Raw genomic sequence first — 15,963 nt, forward strand, 5'->3', positions numbered from 1 at the left:
TTGCTCAAATACATCTTCTAGCCCTCTTTCTCTCTCCACTCCCTCCGGGATTCCAATTATTCTGACATTGGAACGCCTCATGGTGTCACTTATTTCTCTGATTCTATTTTCATGGATTCTGGGTTGTTTTTCCCTGGCCTCCTCTTTTCCCTTTTTATCTATTATACTGTCTTCCAGATCGCTATTCTCTCTTCTGTCTCAGTTACCCTAGCTGTTAGATTATCTAGATTGGATTGGATCTCATTGATAGCATTTTTAAGTTCTGCCAATTCACCTTTTATTTCTGCCCTTAGAGACTCTATGTTGCCATTAATTGATTTCTTCATTCTAGCCATTGTCTTCACAATTGCTAGCCTGAATTCCATCTCTGACATCTTGGTTGTATCTGCATCCATTTGTAAATCTGCAGCATAAGTCATAATCTCTGAATCTTTTCTGTTTTGGGGGCTCCTCCTCCTAGTCATTCTATTGATGGGTGTTTGAGGGAATGTATAGAGTCGAAATTATTGACCAGAACCCAAGCAAGATGCACCTGTTTTCTTGGGACCTTAGGGTTGCTGGCCTCTTGTTTTCCCAGCCTGTCTTCTGCGGGAGGGGCCTGCCGCCCTGTTACTCAGGCAACCCTGTTTGGGCGGAGTTGCCCTGCCCTCCTGTGGCAGGGGATGGGCTCAGCGAGAATCAGTCTTTGGGACTTTTGTTCTCTGGCGCCTTTCCCTGGTGGCTTTCCACGTCTGTTCCGTGAGTCAGAGCAGAAGAGACCGTTTCCAACCTTCTGCCTCAGAGCAGAGAGACCTCAGTCTGTTCTTCAGTGAGCTCTCCAGGCCACACTGTCTCCGTTTCTGTCCTTGCTGCTATAAACTGCAGCGTCCTGGGTTGTGCGCCCCTCCGCAGCGCTCCCAGTCCTGCCTCCAGGTCGGGGCACGGCTCTGCCCTTTGTGCTTCTAAAACCGCCAGCCGCTCCCAATTCGCGCTTGCGCAACTCCGCCGCTTGGGGTTTCCACCCCCGGGGGTTGCAGTTCACCGGCCGGACCCGGCGCACCAGGTTTCCGACTCGGAGGCTGCAGTTCACGTGCGCGCGACTGTCGCTCTGGTTTCTGTCTGGGGGGCCTGCGGTTCGCGTGCGCGCGACCCCGCCGGTCTGGTTTTCCACCCCGGAGGCTGCCCTAAAGTTCTTTCCTGACACTACCGGTCTGCGAGTCTGTGCCCCGTCTGCAGCGCGCGAGACTGTCACTCACCGGCGGTGTAGGATCCCCACGTCCAGGCACACTCCCGCCTCCGTTTATCCTCCGATATCTGCCCGCAGAATCACGGCTCTCCGCTTCGTACCTCAAAACCAACTGCCTGCAATATTCTGTTTGTAGAGATCCAGATTTTCTTACATCTCAGGCTGGTTTCGTGGGTGCTCAGAGTATTCTGGTAGATATCCAGCTCAATTCTGGGGACCAGTTGAAATAAGGTCCCCTACTCCTTTGCCATCTTTCCCCCCCAACTTCTTTTTTTTTTATAAATTTAATTCTTTTTTAAATTTTATTACGTTATGTTAATCACCATACATTACATCATTAGTTTTTTTTTATTTTTTATTGTTATGTTAATCACCATACCTCACATCATTAGTTTTAGAGGTAGTGTTCCATGGTTCATTGTTTTTGATGTAGTGTTCCATGATTCATTGTTTGCGTATAAGACCTAGTGCTCCATTCAATACATGCCCTCTTTAACACCCATCACCAGGCTAACGCATCCCCCACCCCCCTCCCCTGTAGAACCCTCAGTTCGTTTCTCAGAGTCCATAGTCTCTCATGATTCGTCTCCCCCTCCGATTCCCCCCCCCCTTCATTTTTCCCTTCCTACTATCCTCTTTTTTTTTTTAAACATATAATGTATTATTTGTTTCAGAGGTACAGGTCTGTGATTCAACAGTCTTACTCATTTCACAGCCGTCACCATAGCACATACTCTCCCCAATGTCTATCACCCAGCCACCCCATCCCTCCCACCCCCACCACTCCAGCAACCCTCAGTTTGTTTCCTGAGATTAAGAATTCCTCATATCAGTGAGATCATATGATACATGTCTTTCTCTGATTGACTTATTTTGCTTATTCTGGGTGTGTGTTTTAATGAAATATTCTGTTGGAAAGGGAAATTGTGGGCTAGTCCTCTAAGGCAAATCTAAAGGAAATTGAAAATAATAATTATTATTATTTTTTAATTCAAATGCCGCCAATTTTAAAATAGAGCTTGGATGAGGCCAGCTATTATCTTTGTTAATATTAGCAAAACTATTAACTATGTTAACTATTGGCAAAACTGCATTTTAGCTCCTGTATTTTCTTTTCTGTCCTACTTCTGACTTTTCTACTAGGTTTTCTGTGGCATGTTCTTCTCACTAACTCCTTATAAAAAACCAGTCAGATTCCAGTCAATTATATGGGAACTCTTCATTCATTCATTTAAATCTCTAAGAAACTCTACCCATTTGCTACTGTTATTTTTAAAGCAACTAATAGATTAACATCTATATTTTCTCACAAAAATCTAAAATATCAGATATATGTCTATATGTAAAGATATAGACATATCCCAAACAGTTCAAAACTATAGAAAATTTACTCTAAAATATGATGTTCTTAGAAATATGTTAAATTTCATATGTATATAATTCTAGTATATAAAAGGAATGTTTAACACAGGTGAAGGTAAAACAAATGTTATTGTTTGTAGCTTTGTAAGTCTACAGAGAAGGGATCAAGAGACAAGGAAGAAAAGCTGTTAACATTCTGAATTTTATGATTAAGTTCAACTGTCAGGTAGGTGTGAAATGGTGTTTTTATTCATAGTGACACAGTTCTAGGTATAGCCTGTTCTTGATAACTTAACTTGAATTCTTTTTATCCTTCTTACATCCCATCTATAGAAAAATAAAGTTTATTTCATTAAACCATTATTAATAAGTTAATTATCATTACGCATAACTCAGTTCAATCATACTTACATAAGTAAAGCAATTTATTCATGCTTGAGAACTGTGCAAAAAGGAAGGAATGGGTAGGATGAGGATGGTGAATGTATGTTGGATGCAATAAGGAAATGAGAAGAGAAGGGTAAGTGGATAATAATAATTGTGGAAATAAATAATTGTGATGATTCCTGTTAGAAAGTACATGAAGCTCAGGAAACAAACTGAGGGTTGCTGGAGTGCTGGGGTTGGGAGGGATGGGGTGGCTGGGTGATGGACATTGGGGAGCATGTGGGCTATGGTGAGCGCTGTGAATTGTGTAGGACTGTTGAATCACAGACCTGTACCTCTGAAACAAATAATACATTATATGTAAAAAAAAAAAAAAAAAAAGAAGAAGAAGAAGAAGATAGTAGGAAGGGAAAAATGAAGGGGGGAATCGGAGGGAGGGATGAACCATGAGAGACTATGGACTCTGAGAAACAAACTGAGGGTTCTAGAGGGGAGGGGGTAGGAGGATGGGTTAGCCTGGTGATGGGTATTAAAGAGGGCACGTATTGAATGGAGCACTGGGTGTTATACGCAAACATTGAATCATGGAACACTACATCAAAAACTAATGATGTAACATATGGTGATTAACATAACATAAAAAAAAAAAGTACATGAAGAGCTCCAGAGTTCCCAAATTATAGTAAACTATCAAATATAACTTACCTATTTTAATCATTGTGGAGTTAGTATAACACGTGATCAGTTTATAGCATTTTATTTATTATTTATAATATCTAATTAGATTATTGAGATATCCACTCTCCTCTTGACTGACTCTCAACATTTCTCAACATGACACCTGGTTCTGACTAATGTGCTCTATTGATTCTTTACAGTTTTCTAAGACACTTAATTTTACTTTTAATTTCTGTAATTTTGTTTTACTGCATTTCTCTTTTTAACAAATAACTGAAACACACTTTTGTTGGTAATTCCACATGCAGAAATTAAAGTCAAATTTTATTGTAATAAGAACTTGATGATTCTTTCCACTGCCTTTTTCTAGAATGAGACTTTTTAGGTCAGCATTATGTCCCTATGATCGTTACTTATAGTAGATGGACCCTCTATGAAATATTTCAGATGGATGAATTTGCACATCAAAATATCTCTTTATCTAAAGAAACAATAAATCACTTGTGGAATGAATTTCTATTTATGTAATTTGCATAGGCTTCTGATTATAATTTTAAAAGATTTTTGGAAAGGAATAATTTAATGCTGTAGTAATAGGAATTGTATTATTTGATGAGCTTACATTTCAAAATTTTATTTATTTTTAGTAGAGTCTGGGCTTTCTAACTAGGAGTTTTCTAAGCACTTTACTAGGTTATGCACTATTGTATTGGCAATCTAGTTTGAAAGGGAGGTTTAGTGTAATCAAGTATGTTCTTGATGTGGTAAAACTCAGTTTCAGTTGGATAAACTTGAGAGAAAAGCATCATCAGAGAGGGTGATTTTGATTATTCAGTATAATTTTGAATTTTCAATTAAAATATCTTTCCTACTCTCATTTTTACTGACTTGCATACTGTCTAATGGTTAAGCTTAATTTTTTTTATACAACCAAAGATAAACCAAACCAACTTTGTCTTCTTTTTACTTTAACATCCTTTAAAATGAATTTAACATTTAAATTTCTAATTTATGCAATCATATTTCCTATTGTGTCTTTAAGAAATCCAGCAGACACATATATTGACCAGATAGATGATTCTATATTTTTAAATGATTTCCATAAGTGTATTTGAGCACATTTGAATTCATTTAAAAATAGGATAGAAAAAGGCAATGATTGTCCTTCCCAGATAGCAACAAAAAGCAATCAAATAATTTTCTTACCCAGTGAAATAATAGACATTCTTTACAAAATCTATACACAGTCTAAGAATGGAGCAATAAGACCACTTAGATGTGAAATTGACTTGTTTCATAAGCTTCCATTTATAATCTATACATTTATACAATAAAATCCCAATATTCACAAGAGATTGAATCTACATGTTTCAGAATTTGTCATGAGAATACAAGATAAATGAAAACTTCTGATTCCACTCTGGACAGAAAAAAGAATTACAACATTGAAAATAAAATTTTTGTAAATATTTTATTTTTAGCTCAGTCTAACAGCCAAATATTAGTTTATATGAAACATTACAATTGGTAAAATATTTTTGCATATATACAAGTAGTAGTTAAGACTTCAGGAAAATCCCAAATCTGAGCATTCACTTGTTTTTCCTACCTGCATTTATGCTTACGTTTTTCCAAGAAATGTGAAAATACTGTCTATAGTATAATGTCCTCAAACTTTGAACATGAAATATTTCTTTTTTTAAAAAATGAGGATCATATATTTTTATTTTTAAAAGTTGTGGTGTTTTCCTTTTAAATAAAATGCATTTTGTTTGTTTGTTTCAGGTTTTTATTCAAATTCCACTTAGGTAACAAAAAGTGGAATATTAGTTTCAGGAGTAGAATTGAGTGATTCATAACTTACATATAACACCCAGCGCTCATCACAAGTGATGCCCTTAATACCTATCACCCATTTTACCCATCCCCCCACCCGCCTCCCCTATAGCAACCCTCAGTTTGTTCTCTATAATTAAGATTCTGATTTATGGTTTGCCTCTCTCTCTCCCCCACCATGTTCATCTCTTTTGTTTCTTAATTTCTGCATATGACTGAAATCATATGGTATTTGTCTTTCTCCGACTGATTTGTTTCACTTAACATAATATACTCTAGCTCCATCCATGCTGTTGCAAATGGCAAGATTTCTTTTTTAATGCCTGAGTAATATTCCAGTGCATGTCTGTGTGTGTGTGTGTGTGTGCATTTGTGTGTGTGTGTGTGTGTGTACATACCACATCTTCCTAATTTATTCATCAGTCAGTGGACACTTAGGTTCTTCCCATAATTTGGCTATTGTTGATAATGCTGCTATAAACATCAGGGTGCATGTGTCCCTTCAAATCAGTATTTTTGTATCCTATGGGTAAATACCTAGCAGTGCAGTTGCTGGATCATTGGGTAGTTCCATTTTTAACTTTCTGAGAAACCTCCATACTGTTTTCCAGAGTGGCTGCATCAGTTTGCATTCCCACCAATGATGTAAGAGTGTTCCCCTTTCTCTTCATTCTTGTCAACATCTGTTGTTTCCTGACTTGTTAATTTTAGCCATTCTGACAGGTGTGGGTGGTATCTCATCATGGTTTTGATTTGTATTTCCTGCTGATGAGTGATGCTGAGCATCTTTTCATGTGGCTGTTAGCCATCTCTTCTTTGGAGAGATGTCTATGCATGTCTTCTGCCCATTTTTTAACTAGATTAATTTTTTTTGGGTGTTGAGTCTGATAGGTTCTTTATAGATGTTGGATACTAGCCCTTTATCAGATAAGTCATTTGCAAACATCTTCTCCCATTCTGAAGGTTGCCTTCTAGTTTTGTTGATTGAGCCCTTTGTTGTGCAGAAGCTTTCTACTCTTGATGAAGTCCCAACAGTTCATTTTTGCTTTTGCTTCCCTTGCCTCCAGTGGCATGTCTGGTTTAGAAGTTGCTGTGGCCAATGTCCAAGAGGTTGCTGCCTGTATTCTCCTCCAGGATTTTGATGGTTTCCTGTCTCACATTCAGTTCTTTCATCCCATTTTGAATTTATTTTTGTTTATGGTGTAAGAAAGTGGTCTAGTTTCATTCCCCAGCATGCTGCTGTCCAGTTTCCCAACATCATTTGTTGAAGAGATTTTCTTTTTTTCCATTGGATATTCTTTCCTGCTTTGTCAAAGAATGGTTGACAATATAGTTGTGGGTTTTCTATTCTGTTCCATTGATCTATATGTCTGTTTTTGTGCCAGTGCCATATTGTCTTGATGACTATAGGTTTGTAATATAGCTTGAAGTCCGGAATTGTGATGCTTCCAGCTTGGCTTTTCTTTTTCAAGATTGCTTAGGCTATTTGGGTCTCTGATGATTCCATACACATTTTAGGATTGTTTGTTCTAGCTTTGTGAAAAATGCTGGTGGTATTTTGATAGGGATTGCATTAAATGTGGAGATTGCTTTGGGTAGTATAGACATTTTAATAATCTTTGTTCTTCCAGTCCATGAGCATGGGATGTTTTCCCATTTCTTTGTGTCCTCTTTGATTTCTTTCAAAAGTGCTCTATAGTGTTCAGAGTATAGATCTTTTACCTCTTTGGGTAGGTTTATTCCTAGGTATCTTATGGTTTTGGTTCAATTATAAGTGGGATTGATTTCTTGATTTCTCTTTCTGCTGCTTCACTATTGGTGTATAGAAAGCCACAGATTCTGTACATTGATTTTGTGTACTGCAACTTTACTGAATTCACCTATCAACTCTAGCCTAATCTGGGGAAGTAAACAGACATCCAAATCCAGGAGGCACAGAGAAATCCCATCAAAATCAACAAAAGCAGGCCAACACCAAAACATACTGTAAGTAAAATCTGTAAAATATAGAGATAAAGAAAATATCCTAATAGTAGCAAGACAAAAGAAGTCACTAACTTACAAGGGAAGACAAATAAGATTAGCAGATCTCTCCACAGAAACTTGGCAGGCCATATGAGAGTGGAATAATATATTCAGTGTGCTAAATGGGAAAAATATGCAGTCAAGAATATTTGACAGCAAGACTGTCATTCAGAATAGAAGGAGAGATAGTTTCCCAGAGAAACAAAAATTAAAGGAGTTTGTAACCAGTAAACCAGCCCTGCAAGAAATATTAAAGGGGACTCTTTGGGGGCGCCTGGGTGGCTCAGTTGGTTGAGCGACTGCCTTCAGCTCAGGTCATGATCCTGGAGTCCCGGGATCGAGTCCCACATCGGGCTCCCTGCTCAGCAGGGAGTCTGCTTCTCCCTCTGACCCTCCCCCCTCTCATGTGCTCTCTCTCTCATTCTCTCTCTCAAATAAATAAATAAAATCTTAAAAAAATAAATAAATAAAGGGGACTCTTTGAGTGGGAAAGAAAGACCAAAAGCAAAAGACTAGAAAGGAACAGAGACAATCTCCAGAAACAATGACAAAACAAGTAATAAAATGACACTAAATTCATCTCTATTAATAATTACCTTGAATGTAAGGGCATCTGAGTGGTACAGTTGGTTGAGTATCCAACTCTTGGTTTTAGCTCAGGTCATGATCGTGGTCATGGGATTGAGCCCCATGTCAGGCTCCACACTCAATGTGGAGTCTGCTTGGGATTCTCTTTCTCTCTCCCTCCATCTGCCTCTCCTGCTTGAGTTTTCTCTCTCTCAAATAAATAAATAAATAAATCTTTAAAAAATGATTATTCTGAATTTAAATGGACTAAATTCTCCAATCAAAAGACATAGGGTATCAGAATGGATTAAAAAAAAACAAAAACCCATCTATGTGCTGTTTACAGGACATTCATTTTAGACCTAAAGACACCTCCAGGTTGAAAGTGAGGGGATGAAGAACCATTTATCAGGCAAATGGACATCAAAAGAAAGCCAGAATTCTAATATTTACATCAGAAAAACTAGATTTTAAACCAAAGACTGTAATAAGTGATAAAGAAGGACACTATATCATAACAAAGGGGTCTATCCAATAAGAAGATCTAACAATTATAAATATTTATGCCCCCAACTTGGGAGCACCCAAATATATAAAACAATAACAAACATAAAGAACTCATTGATAATAATACAATAATAGTAGGGATGTAACACTCCATTTACACCAATGGATGGATTACCTAAGCAGAAAATCATCAAGGAAACAATGGCTTTGAATGATACAGTGGAACAGATGGAAAGAACGTTCCATCCTAAAGCAACAGAATACACATTCTTTTCAAGTGCACTTGGGACATTCTCCAGAATAGATCACATACTAGGTCACACACGAGGCCTCAACAAGAAGAAAAAGATTGAGATCTTACCATGCATATTTTCTGATCACAACACTATGAAACAACAAATAAATGTCCAGGGCCAGATGACTACCCAGGGGAATTCTTTTAAAGAAGAGTTAATAGCTATTCTTCTCAAACTGTTCCAAAAAATAGAAAGAGAAGAAAATCTTCCAAATTAATTCTATGAGATCAGTATTTCCTTGATTCCAAAACCAAAGGCCCCACTAAAAAAGAGAATTACAGGCCAAGATCCCTAATGAATATAAATGCAGAATTTCTCAACAAAACACTAGCAATTTGAATCCAACAGTACATGAAAAGAATCATTTATCCAAATCAAACGGAATATATTCCTGGGCTGCAAGGGTGGTTCAATTCCCTAATCAATCAACATGATACACCACATTAATAAAAGATAAGAACCATAAGATCCTCTCAATAGATGAAGAAAAAGCATTTGACAAAGTACAGCATCCATTCTTGATAAAAACCCTCAAGACAAACTGGGGATTGAGGGAAAATATCTCAACATCTTAAAGGCCATATATGAAAGACCCATAGCTAATATCATCCTCAATGGTGAAAAACTGAGAGCTTTTTGTCTATAGTCAGGAAAAAGACAGGGATATCCACTCTTACTATTGTTATTTAACATACTACTAGAAATCCTCACCTCAGCAATCAGATTGTAAAATATTTCTTTTTAAAAAACTTTTATTTATTTATTTGTCAGAGAGAGAGAGAGCACAAGCAGGGAGAGAGGCAGGCAGAGGGAGATCAAGCCCAATGTGGGACTCGATCCCAGGACCCTGGGATTATGACCTGGAGCCACCCAGATGTCCCAGAATATAAAATATTTCTAACAAAAGACTTGAACCCACAATGATTGCAAACATTGAGGGGATGTGATTATTTATACTGACTGCCACAATGCAAGCATTCCTTTTCCCCTTGATAGTCCCTCAAAATATATTTTTCTAAATGAAAGGTTATAAAAGGAAAGAACAGAGGTAGTTGCAAGCCAGACTAAGGGGTCATTAGAGAGATAAAAATTTCAAATAAATATTTTTAATCAGAAATTTCTGTATTGAAGAAATGGCTAAGTGATATAACTGACCAAATTAAATATTTTGTCAGGTAGACCTATGTTTAATTTGCAAAACTACCACCATCATCTGTGTAAACCAAATTATCTTTTCCTTTTTTTTTTTGCCATTATATCCACTTAAAGTCAACATATAATTTTATTTCTTATATTATAAAAGTCCAGTAAAATAATCTATACTAGTGAAATTTTAATTTCAGTTAGTCATTGTTTTTTAGTTACTCATCTTTTTTAAACGGAGAAAAAAGATCTTAAAAGAAAAATTTTGAATATGTGATTCTGCCTTTATGGAAAAGGAATGTAGAGGGTCATACAGTTATTTGTGGTGATTTTCAGTAAATCCTCTCTTATCTCAAAAAAAAAAAAAAAAAAAAAAAAAGACCTAAAATGAGCTCATTGATATTTAAAGTTACAAATTGGATACTTATTCTTTTGGTCTGATGCTGGTGCTTTGACTTTCATTTTCATTAAAATGCAAATATCCTAAGAAGGGACTCACTATTTTATTCATTAATTTATACTTTCCTGTAAACAATGGGTATACAATCAATATTTCTTAGTTTACACTGTCAGATTATTTATTATGAGAGATTGCGATTGATTATTTTTAGAGGGTGGGGAAAGAGAGAAATGAAGAAGCAACTCTCAATAAAACACATAGTGTAGGAGAAAAAAGGTAAAACTGGGAAGAGTTCATAAAGACTTACCTCATGGGGCGCCTGGATGGTTCAGTCATTAAGCGTCTGCCTTCAGCTCAGGTCATGATCTCAGTGTCCTGGGATCGAGCCCCGCATCGGACTCCGTGCTCAGCAGAAAGCCTGCTTCTCCCTCTCCCACTCCCCCTGCTTGTGTTCCCTCTCTTGCTGTGTCTCTCTGTCAAATAAATAAATCTTAAAAAAAAAAAAAAAAAAAGACTTATCTCACAATTTTGCTGAGAGTTGACCTTGATTCTACTTTAGAGACAACATAGTTATAATGCAAAGTAAGTTCTCTATTATTGTAGTATACTTACTGATAAAAATGAGCATCAGAGATAGTTAATACTAGAAAATATGTTTTATATTATTGGTTACTAAACATACTGAACAAAATATGAAGAATGAGTAGAGATTGTAAAATTTCCTAATATCTCAATATTAAATAAAATGCATTTCTTCCCTGTATATATAAATGTGAGAAGACGAGAAAAATCAGGTTTATTTCAAATCTGCATATGCATATTGAAATACAAGGAATTAAGCTTTTCCTTTTCTTTGTGTCGGCTTCGAAGCCGGCGCTCACCATGGAGGTGGCCTGCAGCAGGATGCTGGGCAGCTACCCTGCAGCCGTGAGCCCCCGGGGAGATGGAGAAGCACGTGAGGCTCCTCTCCGAGCTGCTGCCCGACTGGCTCAGCCTCCACCACATCCGCACGGACACCTACGTCAAGCTGGACAAGGCTGCTGACCTGGCAGGTGTCATCACACGGCTGGCCCTCCTTGCCCGTGCGGAGGCGGCGCTATGAGCGCCTCGCAGACATAGGCTTCAGGTCCCTGGCCCGGCCCTCTGTGTCTGTTTTACTCCCTTTAGGAACACCATGCACTTTTCCCCCTTCTAGATTTTAGAGGGTGCTAGAATGTGATGGCCATTTGTATTAACTGTGTTTTAGTAGGGAACAACCTCCCTGAGCTGCGTTATATGAAGAGAGTTTAATAAAAGGGTTTTGTTTGTTTTTTATTTCTTTATTTTTTTAAATTTACACAGTAAAATTCACTTTTTTTGTTGGGCAGATACATGAGTTTATATACTTACACAGACTCATAGCCACCATCACGGACAGGATACAGAGAACTCTTTTGTATTCAGACCCTCCCCCATCATCTGTCCTCTGCAACCACTTATCTGTCCTCTGTTGCTGTAGTTTTACCATTTTTCAGAATGTTATAAAAATAGAATCACACAGGCTGGCCTCTTTTATTTAGCATAATGCAGTTGAGATTCATATTGATAGTTTGTTTCTTTTTATTGCTGAGTAGTATTTCATTGTGAGTGTGCACCAAAGTCCATTTATCCATTTACTTGTTGAAGAATATCTGGATTTACAATTTGTGGCAATAATGAACACTGCTGCTATAAATATTTATATGAAGCTTTTTGTATACATGTAAGTTTTCATTTCTGTAGGATAAAGAGTTAGAAGTGGGTCAATTGATTTATAAATCAGTCAATATAAATTATCGTATCAAAAACCTAAAGAAGGAAAATCATATTGTCATAATAATTCATGAACAGAGAGCATTTGACAAAATTCAACATCCGTTCATAATGCAAACTCTCAGAGTCTTTGATCACGTCAGGATCTACTAATTGTAGCAAAGAAGATGGCTATCTGGAGTATGACACATTTCCACTTGTATTTATTTCTGTCCCATCTATTCGGATGTACATCTGGTAGTTTAGATTTAAATGTTTTATAATAGTTAAAGTACAAATAAAGTAATAATGTAAAAAAATATTAGCTCTTATTTAGTTATACCCAAGATTTGTTCATTTAGGTGATGTCTGAGAAAAAAAAAGAGAAATAGAATTTGGTGTTTGAGCTAAATAATGAAACAGATTGTTGCTCTTCCTCCTTTGGAAGGAACATATATTTTGCTTGTTTAGAAATTCAGAGTTAAGACAATATTCCTTTTAGTCAGCTCTATGACTGTAGGTACTTACATAAATCCTCCAAGTACCCAGCTATACAGTATGGCAAAAACAAAACTTAAAAAAATTCTTACAGTATTAAACTGAAATAATCATAATAGAATATTACTTAGATTTAGTGATTAATTTCAGTCATTCATTCGACAAATATTATTGATCATATAGTATGTGGAAGGAGTATGATAAGGATTGAGTATTGTTTTCTGAATACAATATAAGCTTTCCCCCAAGTACTACTTTCCCCAATTACCTCTTTAGAGCCTTCAACACCATCAGTATTCATACTGGATATTATGGGATGAATGAATAAAATATGTTTAGTTCTACAACTACTTCTTAATTTCCATCTTAATCTCAAATTCAATTTGCTAACCAGTGGGCACTTATTAGAGATGCTTGGAACTATTCCATTTTTTCCTTCATCTACATGTACTTAATTTCATTCCTATCATTCATTGTTCTGCTCTATATTGAAGGAATTTGAACTCCTAAACATTAAATTTCCTAGACTCCTCTGCCAGCTGGAATCCAGTTAGTATTGGCTGGTAAGAGGAACTAGCAGGATTTATTTACTTATGCACTTATTTTATTACTTTTTATTTTGAAATAATTATATTTTCATAGTAATTTGCAAAGAAAGAAAGCACAGAGGCCTAGTATATTCTACACAGTTCCCCCCAACTGTCACACCTAGATTATTCTAGTATAAGATCAAAACCATGCATTGACATTTATAAAATGTACATACAATTCTATTTCATCACATGCATAGATTTGCATAACCACCACCTTGATGAAGATACAAAACTGTTTCATCACCACAAAAGATCTCCCTTGTTTTATCCTTTAATAATCATTCTCATTGCCGCCCTGCCCCTTCATCATCTCTGACCCCTGGCAAACACCACTATGCTTTCTATATCTATCATTTTGTCATTTCAAGAATGCTATCTAAATGGGATCATACAGTATGTGACGTTTTGGGATTTGTTTACTCAGAATAATGCCCTTGAGATCACTGGTAGGATTTTAGGAGGAAGGACCAGCAGCACACCAGTGAATGCTGACTGGTTGGACTGTCTTTGGTATTCCAGCAGCAGTAGCAGGGGGGACCTACCAGCAGTCCTGGGGGCCACAGGCTGCAGAGGCTTTCAGTAGCACTGAGAGATAAATCAGTGAGTAGATGCAGGCCCAGCTGATTTTGGAGGGTCTGGAATTGGCAATGTCCAGCAGGGTCAAGGGAACATGTACACCCGGGCTCTGGAAACACTATCTCCCTTTGTTTTTTCCAGCCCTCTGGTATGGGAGAAGCTTCCTGAAATTATTAATCTCTAGTTACTTCAGTGTAACTGAAGTAACCAGTTCCCAGTATTTAATACCTTCTGTATGAATTACTTAGCCTAAATTCTACTTTTGTGAGTGGATCCTGACAGAGACATCATCAAATAGCCCTGACGTTAAGCTAGCTACGTACAGTATTGTAAAAACATACTGATAGCATTGGTATTTTACTAATATTAATAATAATATAGCTACTATTTATTGGAAATCCATTTTGTCCTAGGCACTCTGTATAATAGCTTTCTCTCAAACAGCTTATACACACAAAAGCAATGAAAAAAGTTCAGTAAGAAGAGTAGAGCTATGCCAACATGGAACATAGTCATTTTTAATTGTATAAGCACATTTTCTTTACGTGTTTGATGAATAAAAAGTTAAAGTCAGTGCTCAGAGTCAACTATTTTGAAGTTAATATATCTCAGACAGCTCACTTAGGAGTCCAATGGTCATCCAATGTCCATATGGTTAAGTTTATGACGTTTAATGACAGAACCAGAATATGGTTGCAGTGAAATGTTCTGGTGCCATAACACTCATGTTGTGGAATGTTGTCCCATTGAGCATTTCCGATGCCAAATCCAATTCAATATTCTTTAACTTGTGAAAATACTTTTGGCATTACATTTTATGTTTGCTGAAAAGTCGTCTCACTCAAAATAGTTTGGTATTTCCAGTTGAAGCCTTGTACAGCTGGCAACTTTTAACTGTTTCCTGTATAGCTTGGAATGACAATGATGCCAGTAGCCTAGTTTAATAATTGATTACTTATTAAAAAATTATATAAAAGTCTCCTAATTTAATACAAAGGCATGTTTTTATTTCTCAATTTCCTTTGGAAAAATTTTAACCTGTACCTTAAACATTTAGTTATCTAAATATTCTTAATCAGTGACAGTGATTGTCACTTATTAATGTCTCCAGGAATTTTTTAAGTGATGACTCTAGTCTAAACTGAATTTCTCTTAATAACAAATTGTATTTTATATTAATTATACCATATAATTTGTGTTATATTTTACTGTTTTTACAAAAACCCCACCATTTTTGTTTCTGAAATTGGTCAATTGTTAATAATGTCAAATACAATATATTTCATATTTCTACCATGTGTACAACCTTAATGTTATGAATACATTAATATTTATGTATATAAGCTCTCACACTAATAAAATATTCAACTAACTTGTTTCTATATCTGTATTTTAATGTTTACAACTAGTAATTTAATAGTGAATTGCTAAAGTTTTCTCTCTTAAAATCGAGATTTATGCCACATCAGAACATGTAAACCTGTTTGATCATGGATTCCATGAATCCATGTGCTCTCTTCCTTGTTGGCTAGTGATTACACTGGATATTTATTCAACAGTCACTGTCTCAGTGCTAATCTCTAAGTAAAAACAAAGCACTCAATGTGACAAACAAGGTCCCTATTCTCATAAAATTTTTAAAATAAAATTTATGTGTAAGAAACATAAATAAGAAAAATATTAAATAAAAAGATAATTCCTCATAATAATGATGGTATAGAGAGCAAATCACAGAAATACTATCTGAGGAAGAATTATTGTAAACAAGTCATGAAAGAAATCCTCTTAAAGGATATGATATTCAGGCTGAGAACTGAATTTTGCCAACAACTTATTCAGATAATCAGAAGAAGAAACATTTCGGTCCATGACTAGCATGAAGTCCTGGAGGTGAAATAAGCTTGACTTACTTGAAAAACATTTTCTTTTTTCTTTTCTGTTTTTTTTTTTTTTTTTTTTTTAAGATTTGTATTTATTTATTTGACAGAGAAAGACACAGCAAGAGAGGAAACACAAGCAGGGGGAGTGGGAGAGGGAGAAGCAGGCTTTCTGCTGAGCAGAAAGCCTGATGAGGGGTTCGATCCCAGGACCCTGGGACCA

This window comes from Phoca vitulina, unplaced genomic scaffold (assembly GCF_004348235.1).
Source record: "Phoca vitulina isolate PV1807 unplaced genomic scaffold, GSC_HSeal_1.0 scaffold8, whole genome shotgun sequence".
Lineage (NCBI taxonomy): Eukaryota > Metazoa > Chordata > Mammalia > Carnivora > Phocidae > Phoca > Phoca vitulina.